Source organism: Rhagoletis pomonella, unplaced genomic scaffold, assembly GCF_013731165.1.
Source record: "Rhagoletis pomonella isolate Grant_MI unplaced genomic scaffold, Rhpom_1.0 Rhpom_scaffold_00005, whole genome shotgun sequence".
NCBI classification, from domain to species: Eukaryota; Metazoa; Arthropoda; class Insecta; order Diptera; family Tephritidae; genus Rhagoletis; species Rhagoletis pomonella.
Window position 1 is genome coordinate 79,520,278 of NW_023458559.1, and position 21,027 is coordinate 79,541,304.

Sequence of the window (21,027 nt, forward strand, 5' to 3'; positions counted from 1 at the left end):
TTTTTTTATTCAGATCTTGAAGTTCTTCCGACATGCACAGCGAACACATGCGATCATCACGAACTCTACTCACAAACTGATTACTCAAAGTGCATGCAGTCGATTAACTACTAAAAGTAAATGCCAAAGTGTTGGCCGGAGTAGCTAGAGCGTGGATGAGACACCACATGAAATGCATTGCCAAATAGAGTGAAGTGGAGTGGAGTGATGAGAACGAACGCATGGCACTAGCTCCGTGTGCTGGAGAGTCATTAAACTAGCTGGGCTTATGTGTTTGAGTAGGAGAAGCTGCTGCAGTTTACCTCAAGCGTATGCAGGTATATCGAGTGGTGGTAAGAAAGAGCAAGCGCGTCAGCGTTGGTGGTTGATCGATGGCTCAGGCATTGTGTTAACTATGAAATCTGGGGATGCTCACCATTGCTACTGTGCCCGATTGCTTAATGCTCACATAACTTTTAACTGCCTTTGGCTTTGACTTTGAGCTCGCATATGGTGCTCAAAACCAGTCTTGAGTCAGCATATAAATTTGAGAGGCAATCAAAAGTTAATCATGCTGTTTTTATGATTCCAAGTGAGCGATGGCCAGACAGTAGAGAATTGCTTGTATGCAATATGTATGCATGTACGTTTTTATATGTTTTGTGGATGTGTCTGACAGGTATTTTGGTGTGGTTGTGTGCTGTTTCTAAGAACACTCCAGCATGTCTCAGAGTTCTCCAAATGGAGGGAAACTAGATTTCAGTAATTCAATGAAAAAAGATGTTGCTTAAGTTTTCTCAGAGTTGATCGGAGCTAAGATGCATGCTTAAGCAATATTTTGATAATAATTGTTAAAAAAAACTTTGATTAAAATTACATATATATTAAATTTTAAATACATAGGTAGCAGTTCTTTTGGCGGAACTACACAAACAAGAAGAGCTAAGACAACACTCAGGCCAAGTTCATACCGTTAACGTTATAGGGGTGTATCTGAGAAACAACTAATGGATTATTTAAAAAGAGAAAAAAGTTATCAACTAGGGTATTTTGCATTGGTGATGGCGATATACATATACCTTCCCAAATCGGTTTCAAATTTATGCGATATACCAATAAACCGGTGTATCCAGAGCGATGATGTTCGTCTTCCAAAAAGGTGTTATACCGCTCATTTTCCTTAATCCAAGAGTTCGACCATGGAGCAGCAGTACTGCCTGCTCTATCGAAGCAGGTACTTAGCTTGACCTTCTGATATTGTGGACGGATGAGTTGTGCCCATTTGAAACAACTTGATGTCTTTCTGTGAAATGCAAAAATGGAGGAGCTATACCTAATCGCAGGCCAGCGAATACTTCGTCCGAATCCTTTTAAGCCAACTGGTCAGATATGCCATTCCTAAGCACAGTGTTCGAATCAAGTCATCACCTGACATCAGGAGACTCGAAATTTTTGATATCTAATTAGCTAAAGAAGTGGTTTCATGGTATAATCCTGGATTATAAAGCTGGATTTGTACATTCGTACAGATTTGTATTTTTTCACAATTACAGAGTGGTGCTGTTTAGTATTTATGCAGGTCTACCACCTCCAAATCAAAAAGAAGTCTGCAAAAGTCCGGTAGATAAGTCCTGGGCCTGCAGTACCAAAAATAATTGGCAAGAAGAGGAAAACTTTGAGGGGAATTTAGTTGGCGATGCTCATTGGGGCGGCGTTAGGCAAAGAGCTTACTTGGAGAGCATAATACGATTGATCTATTCCGCTTTTGCGACTCGAATAAATAGAAACCAAGGTATATTGTCTTCGAGTCTAACATCGTCTGCACAGTATGATCACATTAAACTCTTACCACCAAAACCTTTTTTAACTCTTGTAGGGATTGAGACAAAAAAAAGAATTTTGAAGAATTGAGGAGACGAATGATCTATACTATAGTGAGTTTCCGAAGATCACTTAACGAGATGGAAGAGCAGTTCACTCTTCCCCTGGTATGGGTGCCGAGAGGTATATCAGGCAATGAAATCTGAGATGAGTTTGTAACGAAGGGCACTAGCCTTCCACTTTCACCGACTTGGAAGAGCTTGGGCATTCTGCTCGCACCTGCAAGCTCAATACATACCTATACAGGTTTTATTCTTCTATGAAGCAGACGAAAGATAGAAACAGTTCGAGACCTGCAATACGGCTTATGGTCGGATTATGCATACTTCGCATAACTTCGCATAACTTCGCACAACTTCGCATAAACTTCATACTGTAATTTCGTATGTACTTTGTATGTATTCCATTACCCAGAAATTAGCAGAACTTTTCAGAACGTAGCGATCTGTTGAGTTTTGATTTTGCTTCACATTTTCTTAAGTTACATTTTTAGTGCACTGGTACAAATGGTTGTGCGAAGTTATGCGAAGTATGCATAATCAGATCCTTATGCTTATGTGGCCGGATTGGGATGTGAAAAGATCAGGGGAACTGCTTATACTAAGTAGGGGAGAAATATCTTCAGATAACTCTAGGTAGGCACGCGGAGAGACTCGGGCTGCCGCTCAACGACTTCTGCAGGAGCTGCCGAGATTAGAAGGGGCCGTAATCAGTAAGGCACCTACTTTGAGAATGTCCCGCACTGGAAAGGAGATCTCTTGTGGTACCAAAATGATCCCAATGGTGGGCCTAAGTATGCTGTCAGCACTCATTGTCACATTTTCCGTCCAGAGTTGGTACTGTCAGTCGTTATCTTACTGAAATTACATACTGTATCTTGGAAGGGGTACAGCGGCACAGCCTCATGACCAGCTTGAAGCATATTTTAATTTGAAGGGTATCACTTAAATATTGGCTTTGCTGTTCATTTTCGATGGGACAGCATCAATGCGCCTGGCTCTTACTCTCATATAGTGGTCTGCTATTCAATAAATTTTTATAAAAGTCAATGGAATTTAATAAGAAATTTATTACGCAGAGCAATATCAAGAAATACTCTCACACTAACCTGCAGGCCCAACCAAACCATATTGCTGAATTAAAATACTGATCGCGCTCATTGAGCAGTCTACACTAGACTCAGTCACAATAGCAATCTTACACATTCTTTTTAGCGTATGAGTAGCTGCGAGCACAACGCAAATGAGCAACGATCTTATACCTACATTTGTTTGTATGCAACTCTAATGCAATCAAAGTAGTGATATAATAAAAATCACAAAAAATAGTGGCTAGGCATGCCTCCACAGCAGCCACAATAACAATAACCAAGCAGCGGCAATAAAAGTGCAACGAAATGCAGTCGACGGTAGAAGGCATTGACACAAGTCCCACCGGTTGGACGAGTTTTTTATACGTTGAGATAACTTTTTTGCTGCATTTCAAGCTAATGAGTAAATCTGCGAGAGGAAAAATTTAATGGCGTTGAGTAGATTGATAGTAGATCGAGTTTGGAGAGTGTTAGCTTAATGAGTGTTAGATAAATGAGAGTTAGATGGTGGAGTGTTAAATTATTGAGAGTTAGATGGTTGTGAGTTAGATATTTGCCTGTTAGATCGTTGAGAGATACGAACCGACACTCAGAGCATAAATTTTTAGCTAAATAGATATTTGAGTCTATTTTATGAGTTGTTTTTTTTTGTAGCTGAGTCAATAATAAAAAAAACAAAACAAAAATATTTTGAGTGAATCAAGAAAGTGAGAACACTAAAATGAGTGAGATAACCGAAAAACTTAGCAATAAAAATTGTCACTCACTTGACTGTTCTCTTACTCAAGGCTAGCAGCGGCATTCGACTTAGCTAAAACCGCAGCCTTCTCAATTTTTAAATGTGAACTCATACTCCGCTCTTTGACTGAGTGCAATCAGTGTTTGCTGATCATTGCGAAATATTCACAGTATTTATAAAAAAATTTCTTTGTAAGATTTTATTTCACCCATTTCTGTTGAGTTGCAATGCAAATGTATTCGCTTAGAAGTGATTGTCGGCGCAGCTGTTCTTGTACTAAAAATTCGAGCAAAATTATGCAGTTGTGTTATTATTACGCACACACGTTAAACGTTTATGATATTTGTAGTTTGGTTTGTGTGGTAAATATTTTGAGTAGCTTTTCTGCTTTTCTGCTTGTGGTGTTTTTGGATTATTTGAACGCTTTCAAAATAAACAAATCAGATGTTTCCAAAATTGTGTGATTATAAATTATACACGCCCACAGGCATACATACATATTCTATGGATGTATATTTGTACATATATGTACAGATACATACTGCTTATATTGTATCTCCGTAATCACTTCCACAATGCTGAATTGTGTAGGTAATTACAAAATCTTTTAAATTTACTAGACATCTAAAAGAAAAAATCTGACCTAATTCAATTGGTCTGTTTAGGTTATTTATTTATTTTTGGCAATGCATTTGATTGATTGATAATTTTATGTTCGGTATTTTGTGGTTGAAGCTAGTCATAAATTATTTTTTTGGCTGCTGATGAAACAATTTCTACACAAACCTATTCAGATTCTTGAAACGCTTGCTTATTAAATAAAATCCTAGGTAATTTTTAGTGCTTTTTAATTGCTGTATAAATTATATTTGGCATTCAGTAATTAATAAAATGCAGGATATGGAGAAGAAAGTGGATTTATGGGCAATAAAATAAGTTCGGAAAAATATTTTTTGTAAAATTTATTGGATAAAATACTTGATATCACATACGGGCGACCGTATGCCAGAGACATGAATGTGTAAAAAATTAAAATTTTGGGAAATCAAGATTGCATGTTTTTTAGGAGGCTTAACTCTACAATTATGCAATTGAAATTGTAAAATATGTGGTTTCCGTTTACGCATGGTATTCTTTGTGTTGGCATAACATAGCACATCCAAAGGTCAAACAAGTCAATCCAATAATTCAACACTGAAAAATTTGCACATTCAAGCTTCTGGCATAAGGGTGACGATATGTTTGTATGTAGTATGAGAAGTATGAAATCTTGTAGAGTTTGGATTAAAAATGTTTTATTGGAATACCATAAAAAAGTTTGTTCGAATGGCCTCTATTGGTACTTGTATGTAAGTATGTATGTGCATATGTACCTACATATATAATTGGAAAATAAAGGAAATATCTCAGAAATGAAATGCAAAGTGAAATGTTTTTGCTTTTCTGAATTGAACATACCTAGTTATTATTTGTAGTTTTGTTACTACTAATATTATTGTGTATTAGATGAAAAAAAAAAACAATAGTAGCATCAACGTAGGGGGTGAGGCTTAGGAAATCGGATGTAAAAATTCGCTTCCTACATTTAAGGACCACCCTAATGTACATACATACATACAGAAAAAAAACAATTGGCACTTCACACATTTTGTCAAGTGCTTGGCCGAACTTCTCCAGCAATTTGTAAAGTGTACTTTTTCGTGGCAGAAATGCACTCTGAGGTTTACACCTAGGCCTTACCGATTGGTAGTGCGCACCTCTAACCAACCGACCAGGAGCATCTCAGCATCTCGCAAATAGTACCTACTTATGTAGCATCCGAATGAAACTGTATTGAGGATAAAATTAAGGCATATGCGATCACTACGAGAAGTAGTTATTGTTAAAAATCTATCAAATATTTTTATTCTCCCATCAGTTTTGTTTGTTTTAAATTAAGCAGAGTAACTTTTCTTCGCCCACGCTTCGTAAAATTTACGAATTACTTATTTCCATCTGCTACAGCCAGTCAAATGCCACGTTTTAACAAACCACACCATTTGTCTGTTGAATACGTACTATTCGCTTCAGTGCCTTTTTCCTTGTCTGCGACTAAGCCAGTTGTCTAAATTTTGAAAGAGATCCAAGTTCGAAAAGCACTCAAATTCTTAAGATTAAAAAATTCAGATATTATTATGTATACGCTCTCAGTTTTCAAAATCTCTCAGTTCATCTTCAATCTCATTTAAGAAATCACTCGGACAAGAAGATACGATTGTCGTTGCATGCACTCCAAAGAGTGAGATGTAAATCTGCAATCTTTTAGATAATTAAAAAAAAACAAAACTACATATGTCTATAAAAATATTTGTTTGCCTTCGTTTTGATTCACTGGTAGAAGAAGGTGACACAATGGTTTCCTTAAAATACACAGGGTCTGCAATTTGGTTTGTATAGAAATTGACGAATGTTCTCGGAGCAGGGAAGAGGTGACTTTGCCTTGAAATAATTCTAGAAAGGGATGAAAGGCTCCTGCATTATGTCACGCCATGAATTTTGGTTTTGTTTAGAGAATAAGTTTTAAACTAAACCATTTTATGTGGCATACAATATCATATGAATGTCCTCCACGGAAGCGTTTGCAGCAGTCGATACTTCTGGGGTAATTTTTAATAACTTTTTCACACAATTCGGATAATAACTCAGGCTACTTTTGGGGTAATTTTTGATAACTTTTTCACACAATTCGGATAATAACTCAGGCGTACTCCAAAGGTGTGTGATATCGTTGCAACCACATTTCGTCTACATATATCAAAAAATTTAAATTTCAGGCAAAAAAACCGCACTAATTAAGGTGGCATGGCGCAGAGCATTGACGGGGGTATTAACAGATATTCCATTGAAAATTAAACAGGTGGTAACTCTATTAAAATACGTCGCCAACCAGCTAATTTTCAAATATTTGAGAATAGAATTTTGTGATATCCTGTAGTAATACTTTGCTTCAGTCGCATATTTGAATAATTTTAAATTTCGAGAGAGGTGGCAACCCTATCAAGACCAATCAAATCCTCCCCAAAAGGAATTAAACATTTTGCCAAAATTTTCAAGCAATCTGCAAAGTTTTGCGATTTGCAAAAATTGGTCTTTTGGCTGCAATTCTTGAAAAGTACATCTGCAAGGTTTCCTGCGATTTCCTGATGAATGGTATCCTTCAGTTCTTGCAGGTTCCCGGCATTCGCTAACATTTTCGAAGAACTCTCCAGACTGGATATCCCCTGCTTGCAGAACTTAGTTTTGAGCACATAGCGCTTCTCTTAACTTAACGCAGATTACCTGTGGTGAGTAGTGTGAGCAGATGAACGCAAAATGCGAAGCTAAATTCGTTTTTAAAAAAGGTTAGAAAAGGTTAGAAAAAGTTAGAAAAGGTTATGTATACGCTATGAAAATTGAAGTTATTCTTTAAAAACTCTATAAGTTCCGCAAATCCGATTTTCCGTAAACAACTTCTTAAATAATTCTCATCAAAATACAGAATAGCTAGCATCTATCAGGCCAATAACGGCTACATGTATTCAAAATATGCAAAAAGAAGTTTGGGATAAGGAAAATGCAAAAATTTGAATATTCTCTACATCATAGTACGCAAGTAGTACGCCAAAAATCAAATTACAAAAAATACGGTTTAAAGCAAAATTCTTAGTATTATTTTTTAAAAAGCTAAGAAAGTATTCTGAAAGAACTGGTACTTTGCATTGTTATTGTAATATTTCAATGATAAATAAAAGTTTGAAAAATATTCAAGCTTTTCAGGAAGCTTAGGTACTTATTTTTATAGTTCCGGTTTTGAATTATGAATATTTTAATCAAAAAAATGCCAGAAAAAAAGCCACGAAGTCAGTTCTGAATTTCTGAGTCTATGGCATAAAATTTAAAGCCTAATCTAGCCTCAAAAGGGCTAACCTGGTCACACTGTTGGTGACCGTTAAAATAAATTTTACAATGTGGCTCATGTCGGCGCTGCCACCACAACCTAACTTAGCATGTGTAACGCTGTCGATGAGCTGCATTTATTAGCGTAGAGGACATATGCTTTTGAACTTATCAAATAATATAAGTAAGTAATATCCTTATAATATTTCTATATAATTATTTCTCATACTAAAATTTTCATAAGTGAGTTTATCGCAAACGCATTGTAAAATGCCAAATGCCAAATCCATTCTGCATAAAAAAAAAGTATTACTACCTTGCAAAATCTCAAATTACTTGGGAAATCACAAGTAAACGCAAACGATACGATTTCACAGAGCACATTTGTTACCCAATAAGCCGGCCGATAAGCGGCACGCACGCACGCACGCACGCATACATTGAATGTAATAGTGCATCTGAGAAGGTAAAATTATACGCGTAAAAACGCATCTGCACACATTCGCCTCTATGCAAAAGTGCAGGTATTTAGTATTTAGGTAAGACCAACCAACCAACTTGGTGACAGGTGCTGTAAGTAGAGTTTTGCCAACGATTGCAACACAACACAAAAGCCACTTACAACATGTGTTGCACCTTTTAGGGCCAATTGTAACAAGAGCAAAAGATAGAATTGATAAACAACAAGTAAGAAAGTCTAAGTTCGGGCGGAGCCGAACATTAAATACCCGGCGCACGTATTAAATATATGTTTTTCGCCTTACCGAAAGCTACGGCTACATGGTAAGCCGGGGCGTATCAATTTTGAGTAAATTAGAGTCCTTAAATTTCGATTTTGAAGTTTCAAGCAGTTCTGAAATTTACCGTTATATGAGAAGCGGCCGTTATTTTAGTCCGATTTCAATAATTTTCAACGGTTTGCTTATATGTGGCAAGCACAATAACCACACCGAGTTTGGTACAAATTGGTAGAACGGTTACTGAGATACATATATGTGATCATAAGTGGGCGGTGCCACGCCCATTTTCCAAAAATTTATCACAAACGTATTTCTTGGTAAAGAATTGTTGCAAGCATCAATTTTGAACAAATTAGCTTTAATATTTACTGATTTATCGAAGATTTTGTATTTCTCTAAATTACCGTTATATGGGATGTGGGCGTGGTTATCGTCCGATTTTAAAAATTTTCGGCGATTTTGTATGCTGTACCAAGGCCGATAACTGTGCCAAGTTTGGTAGAAATTGGTACAGCGGTTACCAAGATATACACATGTAACCATAAGTGGGCGTGGCTACGCCCATTTTCCAAAAATGTATAATATTCTTATTTTTTGTCAAAAAATTATTGTAAATACCAATTTTGAGTGCTTTATCTTCAGTAGTTACTAAAATATCGCAGTTTTCGTATTTCTGGAAATTACCGTTATATGGGAAGTGGGCGTGGTTACAGTCCGATTTCGCCCATTTTCAATAGCAACCTACCTTGGATTAAGGGAAACCTACATACCAAATTTCGTTGAGATATCTCAATTTTTACTCGAGTTATCGTGTACACGGACAGACGGACAGACGGACAGACGGACGGACAGACAGACATGGCTTAATCGATTTCTTTTTTCATCCTGATCATTTATGTATACATTTGTCTATATCTATCTCGATTCGTTTTGGCTGTTACAAACAACCGTTATGTGAACAAAATTAATATACCCTTGTGCACAAGTGCGCTCGGGTATAAAAATCGAAATCGTACACGAACAGCACATACAAACACATGGAGGCAATGCGTGAAGGAAGTAAAAAAGCAACAAAATGAAAAGAAATCTCAAATGTTTTGCTTGAAGATTTTTGCTAAGGCGAAAAGGAATTAGCCGTCCAGCACACAGGTAGCTAATAATTCTGCCAAGAGAAATGTTTGGTTGTTGCAGCTATAGAAATTGGCCTTTTGTAGTGTTTGCTACAATTACTACATATTCATGCTCAAATAGAATTTCGTTTGCTTTCTTCTTTAGAGCTACCAACGGTAATGTGTATGTTGCCTGAATTTTTTTTGGAGAATGCATCTTACGTATGGTATATGCGGATTGAATTGTGATTGCCCGTATGCATGTATGTATGTGTGTAAATACATGACCTGTAGGAAAATCAAACCATTTTTGTGATTTTTTGTGTATTTGTCTTATATGGCTAATAAAATAAGAAAATACCTACATACATATATTTCTCAAACTTTAGTGCTTTACTTCATGTACATTTCTGCCCGGAAAAAACTTCGGGATGTTTCGATCCAAAAGAGGAAGGTATTTGTTCTCTATTACCCATTTTTCTAGCGTGAGAAACGCTTTCTGGGCTGTTTTGGGCACCCGCGGGATCCCACGGGCTCGTGTGGAACAAACAGGTTTTTCCTCCTTTTCACCGCAAAAATTCTTTCAAGAGTTTGTTGTGTGCCCCTTATCGGAACCCGTTCTTTTAGCTCGATTTAAAATATTTTCCTCTCTGAGAGGCTATTTTTCTATTCCAAAAGAACCGATAAATTATGCATGATACAATAATCGGATCTAAACCAAATTGGAATGGAACCACCCTCGAACTACCAACTTTCCGATAAAAAAAGCGATATGTAAATCGGTTAACGTGGTCTAAAGTTATGCAGTAACATACATACAAAAATATAAATGATTCGTATATTTTTTGGTATGCTCCGCAAAGGCTTTTTTCGCAATAAGCGCGAATGAAAATGCCACCCGTGAACTTAAAGATATATCTTGTGGTTCAGTGTTACTACAACTACAATGTGCAGAAAATAAGTTTTTGTGAGTTAAAGCTCGAGTGAAGAAAATACGCAATCATTGTACAAAGTTTCCACTGGTTTATATATTTTTATTCCTTTTCCCTGTAAAATAAACATTTCTAAAATAAAAGTGTCCGCTTGCCAATTTTTCTTTTTTCATTGCCATTTTTTGTACGATTTTTAGTGCATTTTCCTGCATATTTCGCTATTTTATTGTGCCATTTTTTTATAGGTTTCTAGGTCCTAAAAATCAGTTCCCTGGCCATGAGGCAGATAAGGCATCTAACATGTTTGTAGCCGAGCACAAAACTATTCTTTATAAGATTTTAGATATGCTCGCGGCGGCAACGAAGACCAAGGCCCATTTTTACTAAATTTTTGATACATTTTTCGGGCTCTGATGGCAAATGTATCGCCCTAAATGCTTCAAATTACAAGCAGTTTTCCTGCTGGGTATGTTACCGAGTATACGATATGGAATATTCGTCAGTAAGTGAGCGGCCTGAGTTTTTTTCGCTTTTTTGATTCTCCTTTCTGAAATTTCTCATCTTATCCCTCAAGTAATCCATCAAAAACGTAACAGCAGTGGCAGATATGATGGATATAAAGTGCATACATACATACATGTGTTATAAATATATGTACATATGTACGTGTGCTTATGTTAGTCTATTCTTTTTCGATTATTTCATTCGATTTTTTTTTTTTTGATTTGTTGCAACTTCAACTACTAATGCATTATTTCACAATTTTTGTAACATCGAGTTTTTTTTTTTACAAAATATTTCTTTGAGATTTCTTTCATCTTTTTTTTTCTATTGCAGCAGGAAGTAGCTTTGTAGCGCTCACTCTAAGTAGTTCAGCCCACATGTCAAATCTTCTCAAATTGCATAATGCATAACAATGCGAATGCGAATGAAATGGCAATTGAAAAAGGAAAAAAAAACAAAAACAGAATGCCAACTGTTACACCAATTACTGCAACCAAGTTCGGCTGCAGGCTTTTGTTGAATTTTTGTTTATCTGGGAAATTTGATTAGAATACACAAATGATGCTTCTTAAACTGCTTAAACTGCCTTTTCTTCTACTATTTATTTTCTTTCCATAATATTCTTTGAATTTTTTGTTCTTGATTGGATAAGATACAATTCAGATCATTCAGCTTGCTTAATCTATAGAGCCTACGCGACGGTTGGGAGGATGTATGTGCATATGTAGCTCAAAGCGATCTGCGCAAATCTAGTGGGCATGGCCTTATCTAGCATGTGCGCTACGCCCACACTTCCGCATTTAAATGGTTGGATGAATGGCTAAGGCAGTCGCCAATAGAATGTGAATGCGAATGTGAAAGAGTTTCAAATTCATTGTCTTTTCTCCTTTCCACCTTCTGCCCATTTCATCGCCAAATGCACTTTCCTCGTCATACCTGCGGATTTAGTACAATTTGTAATTAATTCTTACTGCTCCATGAATTTGCAAAGGTTTCTTTCTTTTTCAAATTCCTCTATTGTACAAAGAATTGCTTTAGAAGAAACGAAAAAAGTATTTAGCTTACATACATGTGTGCAACAGAAATTGCAAAAACTACAGAATCATCGCACAAAGCGCTGTTTTTTATTAGCGAAAAACTATCACACAAAGAAAAATTTGCAAAGCTAAACAAAACAGAACATCTGAGTTTGTGGTATGCTCAAATTTCGTAGTTCGCCCTTGATGGGACGTCTGTGAACGCGCAAATACGCGAAACTTGAATGCCATAATTAAGCGCAAGAACGTGTGTCCACTGAATGTGCATTGAGCTAATACATTTACCTAAATATCTATGTATTTATATGCAACCCCTGTAGGACTCGTTGAAGGCATTATTTTGAATTGGGAAACGATGACGTCAAAATGTTTTATGCAAAGTCAGTCGTCTTCTATAGAAGACTAGACCAACCGCTACTTGCTTTGCATTTCGCACGAATCGAATTAAGGCAAGTGTTCTTCGCCTTGACTGAATTTTTTGCTAACCCAACCCTACAGGGCAGTAGTGCATACATCTTACTCATAGCTAGCTAGCTGCTATTCTAGGTATTCTTTTGCTTTATTCTTTATAATTTTACTATTTCATTTTTAATTCTTTTGCAATTATCTTACTTTATATTTTTATACTTTCTCATATGGGTTTCCATTGTTTGTTATTATTATTATTTTTTTTGTTGTGATTCATGTTGCATGCGGTGGTTAGCAATGCAACTCCACAATTACTCTAACGTTCAACTAAACAATCCGACAAGTTTGTTAGTCATTCAATCGTCGCAATTTCAGAGAACCGTGTTCGTATGTATTTCAGCCCAACAGCTGGCTCATCACATGTGTACTTACGTCAATGGCAATGGCAATCGCAAATGAGATATTTGCACCACCATAAATGCATGCGCAATTACATAATAAATACATACAAAGCATGCTATGTAAGTATGTACTCAACTTCTGTTGTATGCATGTTCATTAGGGTGGTCACAGTAAACAGTAACGTCGGAACTGTAATGCTGTCACCCTCTAGGATTGTTCTTTACCGAAAAAAATTATACCCCTATTTTTTATTTTGAAATCAAAAAAATATTTAGAGGTCGCTCAAAGCGCTCAAAGTTTTCCATGTATTTTTAAATGGGCAAAAAACAACTTTTCGTAGAAATGGTATAGAATTCTTTAAAATCAATATTTCTGATCGGAAAGCTCTGTTACTTTGCAAAAGATTCCCAATAATAATACCCAATTGTTTATTTAATCAAAATAAAAAAATAGGGGTATAATTTTCTTCGGTATAGAACAATCCTAGGGGGAGAGAGCATAAATTTTCCGAATTTACTTTTACTCATGCATTTTTTTTTTGAACCACCCTAATGTTCATACATTCGCTTACGATACCAGTGACAATGACCGCCCGCCGTCATCGTCAAGTTGTTGCAATTTAATGGAAATTAACAAGTGTTTTTCTTTGCGAAATTTCAGCGTTTCCATACCATGACAATTATTCTTCTTGTTTTATGTCTTCAACGTAATTGCACGTTTGATCATACACAGTCAGAAATTTATATCTACTTATTTGTGATTGCCATTATAAAAATTATGAAGAAACAAAAGTCTTCTCAACTCGCTCCTTGAAAAAGCTACATTGCGACAAACACGATTTGGATATCGTGACTCTCGTATGTGCGGTCCAAGTACTCATGAAAGAGGTCCTTGGATGCCTTTGAATGCATTAACCAGTTACGCAGAGGCTCCTTTCCAAGGGTCCGAAAATTCCAGACTCAAAACGTATTCCTTTGTTCGTTTGCCGTGGTCTTCATCGAAAGTTGGAACTCTCATTCGAGACAGTTTTGGACTTTTCATTGGTGTGTTTTTTTGGCCTGGCGTTTACTAAGCCAGCGCACAAGACACTGCAAAAGCAGTCTTCGAAAAAAAAATATCAAAAATCAACGCGATTTTGTAGCTGGTTAAAACTTGCACCTCATCAGACTAAAATAGAAAGGGCTGCAATACTGCATACTCGAAAATTATCAAGAAATACTGAACAAAAAGTTGAAAATTTGGAAGGAATTTTTTTGCATTTTTGTGAACTTTAACTAAAATGTGAATCTTTGATTTATATGGTTTATTTATAGAATGAACTATATTTTCATGAATAATTAATATGCAAAATAAAATTCATGAAAATAATTGTGAATATTATATTAGAACAAGGAGTACACTTTCATTTGTCGCCTAGTGTATGTACAAAATTAGTATATACAGTGGCGAGCAAAAATGGATGAATGGTGTTTTGTTTTAATTATTTACAATTTTTTTCAAGCTAAACATTTTTTGATATTTTTTATAAAAATATGGTTTAACAAAAATTATATAAATCACACATTCAAACTTTATACACCGTTTAGAAAAATTGCACAAATCAAAGCATTTTAATCAGAATTTTTAGACATTTTTTGAGTATGCAGCAAACAAGCTTATAGAATTCTAGTAAAATAACAGCAAGTTTTGAGCAGCTAAAAATTCGCATTGATTTAAAATTTCTTTTTTTTTTGTTGACGGCGTTTTTCCATAAAAAAATTAATTTCTTGTGAAAGAATATGCGAGAAAATAAAAAAAGGCAACGCCAGTTTACCTAAATTTCGCTATTTATATGAAAAAAGTTGTCAGCATAAAAAAATTATTAAACATCAATGCGATTTTTTAAGCTGCTCAAAATTTGCACTTATTTTACTAGAATCTTATAACATAAAATTTCTGGTTCAAAAGCTCGAAAATTAGATAACATTTGTGGAATTTTTCCAAATTTTGTATAAAGTTTTAAAATGTGATTTGAAAAGTTTTTGTTATGGCATGAACCGTGTTTTGATAACAAAATATTAAAAATACTTTAGCTTAAAAAAAATTGTAAATATTAAAAACGAAACACCATTCATCCCATTTTGACCGCCACTGTATTTCCTTCATTGAAAGTCAAACAACCTAACCGCTTTGCTCAGTGTAAACATTACTTTTCGTCCCACACAATTAACCGATTGCAATAGGAAATGGAGTTCATTTTCCTTTGTTTACCGTAATGAAATGGGTTCTATGAAAAAATAATGATTGCTTTTTCGAAATTCCAGGCAAAAACTGTTGCACAAAAGTGTGCACAGAAAATTAGCAAATTAAAAAAGGAAAAGTATACCAACCATTGGCATTGCATGTTTCTGATTTGACAAGCAATCAATTAACACTAATTCGCGTAGAGTGCAACGACAACTTATACTTAGCTTAGGTAATTACAGAAAAAAGAACGGTAAAAGTAAGATTGAGCTGTTTAGAGTGAAAATTTCGGTAAAAAAAGTAAACTTGTCGACTAATGCAGATTTGCTTGAAATGTGTAATGAGAAATGTCATAAATTGAAATGTATACCTACATACATACATACCGAATTATTAAAAAAAAAATATTAATGTCGTTTTCAAAGAAAATTTTGATCTGCGGTTTCAAGTTAGAGTTCAAAGACACACCAATTTAGCGTATATTTACATAAATACATACTATGTATACTATATGCATTGAACAACCGACGAGAGAGTGAGTTTTAGCTGTGCATTTTGGAACAGTCTTTGCCCTGCTGTGTTTGAAGTCAATTATAGCTCTGAAAATTTATTAGAATTTAAGGGAAGGAAACTTTAGAGCTGACTTGACATGAAATCCGTCCATTTTACTCGCTTATCTCGACGTTCAATTAGTCCATTTAAGTAAGTGTAGTTTGTCGTGCCTCTCTTGATCTTCTTCTGTTTGCTTTGGCTGATCAATACTCACGCCCTTTTGAGTATATATGTAAATATTGCTTCAATTTATTGCGAGTAATAAAATAAGGTTTTAATTTTCACTTATCGTAATTTCACAGCGCAAGCAAATATACACACACACACATATTTATATATGTAGTATAGCGGTGCATACATACTAAGAATGTTAGTTCCGGGATCCCGGCCATTTTAAGGTCTCAAAAATTCCGGGATTCTTGGCAAGTAATCCCGTGATTTTCGGGATTTGTAATTTGCACTGATGGCAATAATAAAAACTTATTTTTTGGCCAGTATTGGCTATATTTGAAAATGGCGAAATCGGACAATAAATACGCCTACCTCGCATATAACGGTAATTTTCAGAAATACGAAAACTGCAATATTTTAGTAACTACTGAAGACTGTTCACTCAAAATTGATATTTACAACAATTTTTAGACGAAAAATAAGAATATTATAAATGTTTGGAAAATGGGCGTAGCCACGCCCACTTATGGTTACATGTGTAGATCTTGGTAACCGCTGCACCAATTTCTTCCAAACTTGGCACAGTTGTTAGCCTTGCAACAGCATACCAAAAATGGATGAAAATTTTTAAAATCGGACAATAACCATGCCCACTATTGGCTATAGTTCTTGTTTTATTTAATAATTAATATTTGTTTATAAATGTCTAGCTTTTTATACATATAAAAGCGCGCGATAGTAAATTTTAAACACGAAACCATGGGCCAAGTATAGTAAAATTGCCCTTTCAGTTTTTCATTTTGACGTCGGTAATTCAAAAAATAATTTAAAAATTCAGACAAATACGCTTAGAGAAGAAGTATGTGCGTCAAATTAAAGAGAAAATCCTGTAGAGTTTAAAAAGATTCAAATTTTTGGTGCAGAGGGACTGGTAAGTATTGAAAATGTCCTTTTAATATTTTATCTTTGAAATTTCGCAATATTTGTTTTTTGAGAAAATTATATGTTAAGGACTTATATAAACTCAATATCGTCCTTGAATTTCGTTCTTCTAACTTTATCAACTTAAAAAAAAAATTAAAAAATAAAAAGTTGCGAGTCCAAAAAATTTTAATTTTTTTTTAATTCTAAAGAAATTTCCTCTTGAATTTGGTACCCATATCTTTATTCTACATTGCATTGAATTTTTTAAATAATTTTTGGAATAAATCATATCTTTGAAATTACAAAGCCCTTTAAAATAAATCCTGACGTCAGAGAGGAAAAATAAGAACGTAGGTTTCAAACCCATTTATTTATTATTTATTTTATGGTAGGAGAACTTCTCAAAAAATATAGAAACAATTTTTCCGATTTAAGTTGTTCAAAAGTAATGAGTATCTAAATCCCGAGACTAATACCGGGATTCCGGGCCTGTGATAACGACCCGGGATCGGAAACAGCTGTAAAATTAACATCCCCAATACATACTATTGTATTCTAATATGTACATATGTACCTAAATACGTATAAACACAAATGTACTCTGATATAAAATAAATGTGTAAAATGCAACATTTCGAGCGATTGAGAGCAAAATCTAAAAGTGCTATAAACACTTGAAAGAGTGGAATTTATTTGGTATTCAGCTCACATCCGTTTTAGTACATGATATAGCCTAAAATAGTTCATAGATCTTCATTGAAATGCAATTTGGACTGATGGTTGATTATTCCCTGACTTGAAAACATTTGCTTGCCTTGCGATAAATTCAATTAATCCATTTTATTATTGTGCAGTGCATGTGTGGCTCGTGCAGCTAATTGCTTTTATATAGAGCACAAAGGCAAATTTTATTTTGATAAGCAGCTCAATACAGTAGTTATAGTAACTAATAAATCTTCATAAGCTTTCTTAAAAATTGTTGAATTGGAATAGGTAGTATATTGTTTTGTCTTCAGCGAAAGATGGCGGCTCATACGAGTACACTTTCGCGTTTGCATTAACACTAGAATGACTGAAAAATCGGCATATCGTGAAATATGGAGAGGGGTTATTTGACCCTAGTACTTTCAAATTAATTTTAGTAACAAGTAATTTTAAATTAAAAGCGGTTTCAATCATTTTAAAAGTAGCATACAATTTAAATTTTCAGTTTTATTTTATTATTTTTATAACAAGAAAACTTAATATACATGTTTGCCAATAGGATAAATTAACCATATTCGTTTTTTTGGGTAGTTGATGCATTAATGGCCGCGATGGATATTAGCCATAAATTGGAGGTTTTTTTATCGATAGTTCCACCACAAGTGTAAAAGCTATCCGACTCCATGTAACCAATTCGAAATAATCAATCCCCATAGCATATGACATATGAAATTATACAGACTTTTCTGGACTCAGTTAACTTTCCACTTAGTCACGAATGAAAAAAAAATGTTACCACCTTTAAACGTGAAGGTAGTCATCGTTAAAAGTTGTATGAAAAAATTACCAACAGAACCGAAATCTTCACATGTTTAAGTGAACTATTTCCATGCCCAAGTTCCGCTAAGCTATCAAATGCCAAATATGTATATTCGTATTAATTTTACAGGTATTTTGTGTTTTTAAGTTTTACGTTTAAATTTGTTTATTAAAAAGGCCATTGAGACCTTGAAAGCCGAAGAAAACTGTTCCTTTGGGGCTGATCTAGTGGGCGATGAGTTAATTGGCAAAAATTGCTCGTGTTAAGAATACATTTGTTGGCCACATTTGAGGAACTCCACGTTAAGATGTCTCTCAAAATTCATTGTATACATTTTCATTTAGTATACTTTAGTAAGCAGCTTGCTACCGAATCAGATGAGTGCTCACCAGTGATCGGACTTAAATAATTCTTTGTGGTAAAACCTGGAAAAAAGTGGTAGATCTCAAGTTTTGGATCAAACTTTGTACAAAAATTAAAAAAAATTCTGCAAGGTTTCACTTAAATTTCAAACATTTTAACTATAATCTAAAAAATTTAATAATATTTAATAATTTTAGTATATAAAGTGCAAAATTGAAGATGCTAAAAATTGCGTTGAGTTTTGGCAATTTTTTTCCTTGACAATGTAAAGCTGTTCGTTCCTTCCATATCAAGATATTTTTCGAACATATTTTGAGAGATTTCTGCAACCTTACGGAGTGCTGCCAGCTTTTCTTTTTATCACAACACGATGTAGCGAGGAAATGTGGCAAGTTCCAGAAACCCCTACTAGGGATATGGCGATTTTGATAATTCTCAAGTAGAAGTAAACAACGCCTTAGAAACTTTAGATGCACTGAAATTTGCTAATACTTTCACAAAAATCGCCGTTTTTAACATTTTCGCTATTTTAGTTCTTTTTATAAATCACAATTTTGCAATTTAACACAATAAAACCACGTTTCCTGTCAAAAAATTTATTATTGAGAAAGTTTATTATTTCACAGTTTATTTTATTCTCCCATTCGACTTCGTTTACATTTACTTGAGAAATTTCATCGCCGCTGGGAATGGGGAATCTTGTATTAAATATATCATTCTTGTAACCATATAGTGTTTGGTGTTGGTCAATTTTTGCTCTTAAAATTAAGAAAATTATGTCGAGCAAAATATTTATAACTATTCAAAAACGGTAATATTTGGTAGATGTCAGCAGACCTTGTGTGGTAGATGGTCAAATGTGGTAGAAGTCCGATCACTGGCGCTCACCCTCATCAGAAATCCTCGCCACTTGAAATTATTATCATTTTGCATTTACATAAATATTAAGAAGTATTGAATAACTTTATTTACTGATTGACTTACAGATATATAGAAAAAGACCAGACGCACTATTGGCTGAAATTTGTTGGTGGCCAAAGGTTAAGTATGAAGAAGGCGATGGGAACGATAAGTTCACATCTTGCGTACTCACCGTAGTCCGTTGGAGTTTTTCACCTTCATTGACCCCCCGTGAAAATTCCTGCTTAAAATTTCTGCAGAACATTTTAACCCTTTAACTGCATTTATTGATAAACTTTTATGAAACTTTCTTTAAAGAGGTTCAAAAAACAGTTAAAGGGTAAAAATATTCAACGAAAAAAAAAATTCATTAAATTTTAGTGTAGGTCTCTGAGGACAGAAATTATGTTTGAAGTTGATTTATGTATAATAATTCAAGTAAAATATATTACGTTAATCATATAAAAATGTTGTCTGAGAAGAGCCCTAATGAAATTTCACGAGAAATAATTTCATTTCCTCTCGCGGCCATCGAAATTCACTTTTGTAATGTCTCAGAATGAGGTATCAAAACGGCCCTGCTATAAGAGTAATGTTGTCATAAAATGTTAAGCATCCTTGGAAATCAGAACCCCCCCTAATGATTTAAGTTTAGAATCACTGCCAGACATGTGGACTACCTCAGAACTATTACACACATACCAAGCCGAATAAAAGTAATATTTCAACTTTGCTCCAATGCCACAAATTCACATTTACGACCATAAAATGAAAAATGAGCCACGAATTCGGCTGTGTCATTGTGCTTGCAACGGAGTGGTGGCACAAGCTGGGCCGCATCTTCTTCCTGATGCAAGCGAACAGACAAGATAGCCACCAATCCAGCTATGCCACCAAATGCAGCAGAATAAGCAGCAGCTGTGCGAGCAAGCAGTACGAGGAAATTGCCGAAATGCAGTGATGCATCGCAAAAATGAAAGACAGCGACAGCGGCAAAAGGAAATTTGGTGCCCAAAAACACACAAAAACCCTAATGACGAACCAAATCAGAGGGGGCCGGCCAAAAAGCAGAGCGAGCATCACAAGTGTTGCGCATATCCTTTTCAGTTGTAGATGGTTGAGCGCGCGACGCGGAAATATTACACACACAAATATGCACATACATAAATACTTAAGTAGATAAATTCATGTTGTGTTGGTGTTAAATTCACTTCATAAGTAAATTTACTTTCGTTGCGTTTTAATGATTTTGTTTGCCCCAAAAATGAGTGTTTGTTATGGGAATTATGTCGTGCGTGGCGACAACAACAACAACAACATCGTTAAGTAGACAGTCTGTTGCAGCTAGTCAATAAAATGTGCTTACATATGTACTTCTGCGTTACAAGTGAACCAGCATCATTGAAGTGTTGTTTGAGCAACATTAGTGCGGCACAATTGACAGGCAAGCAGACAAAAAAAAATCGAACAAAAATGATTAATTACAATTTTGTATGAGGAATATGTTTTTCTTAAATGTAGCAACATGAACTACTCGTCTCTAACTTCACACTGCAGTTGTTGTTGGCATGATCGCTTTTATGTGCGTAGTTTTTCTTGTTGTAATTGTTGCACCGTTTTGCTGCTTTGATTA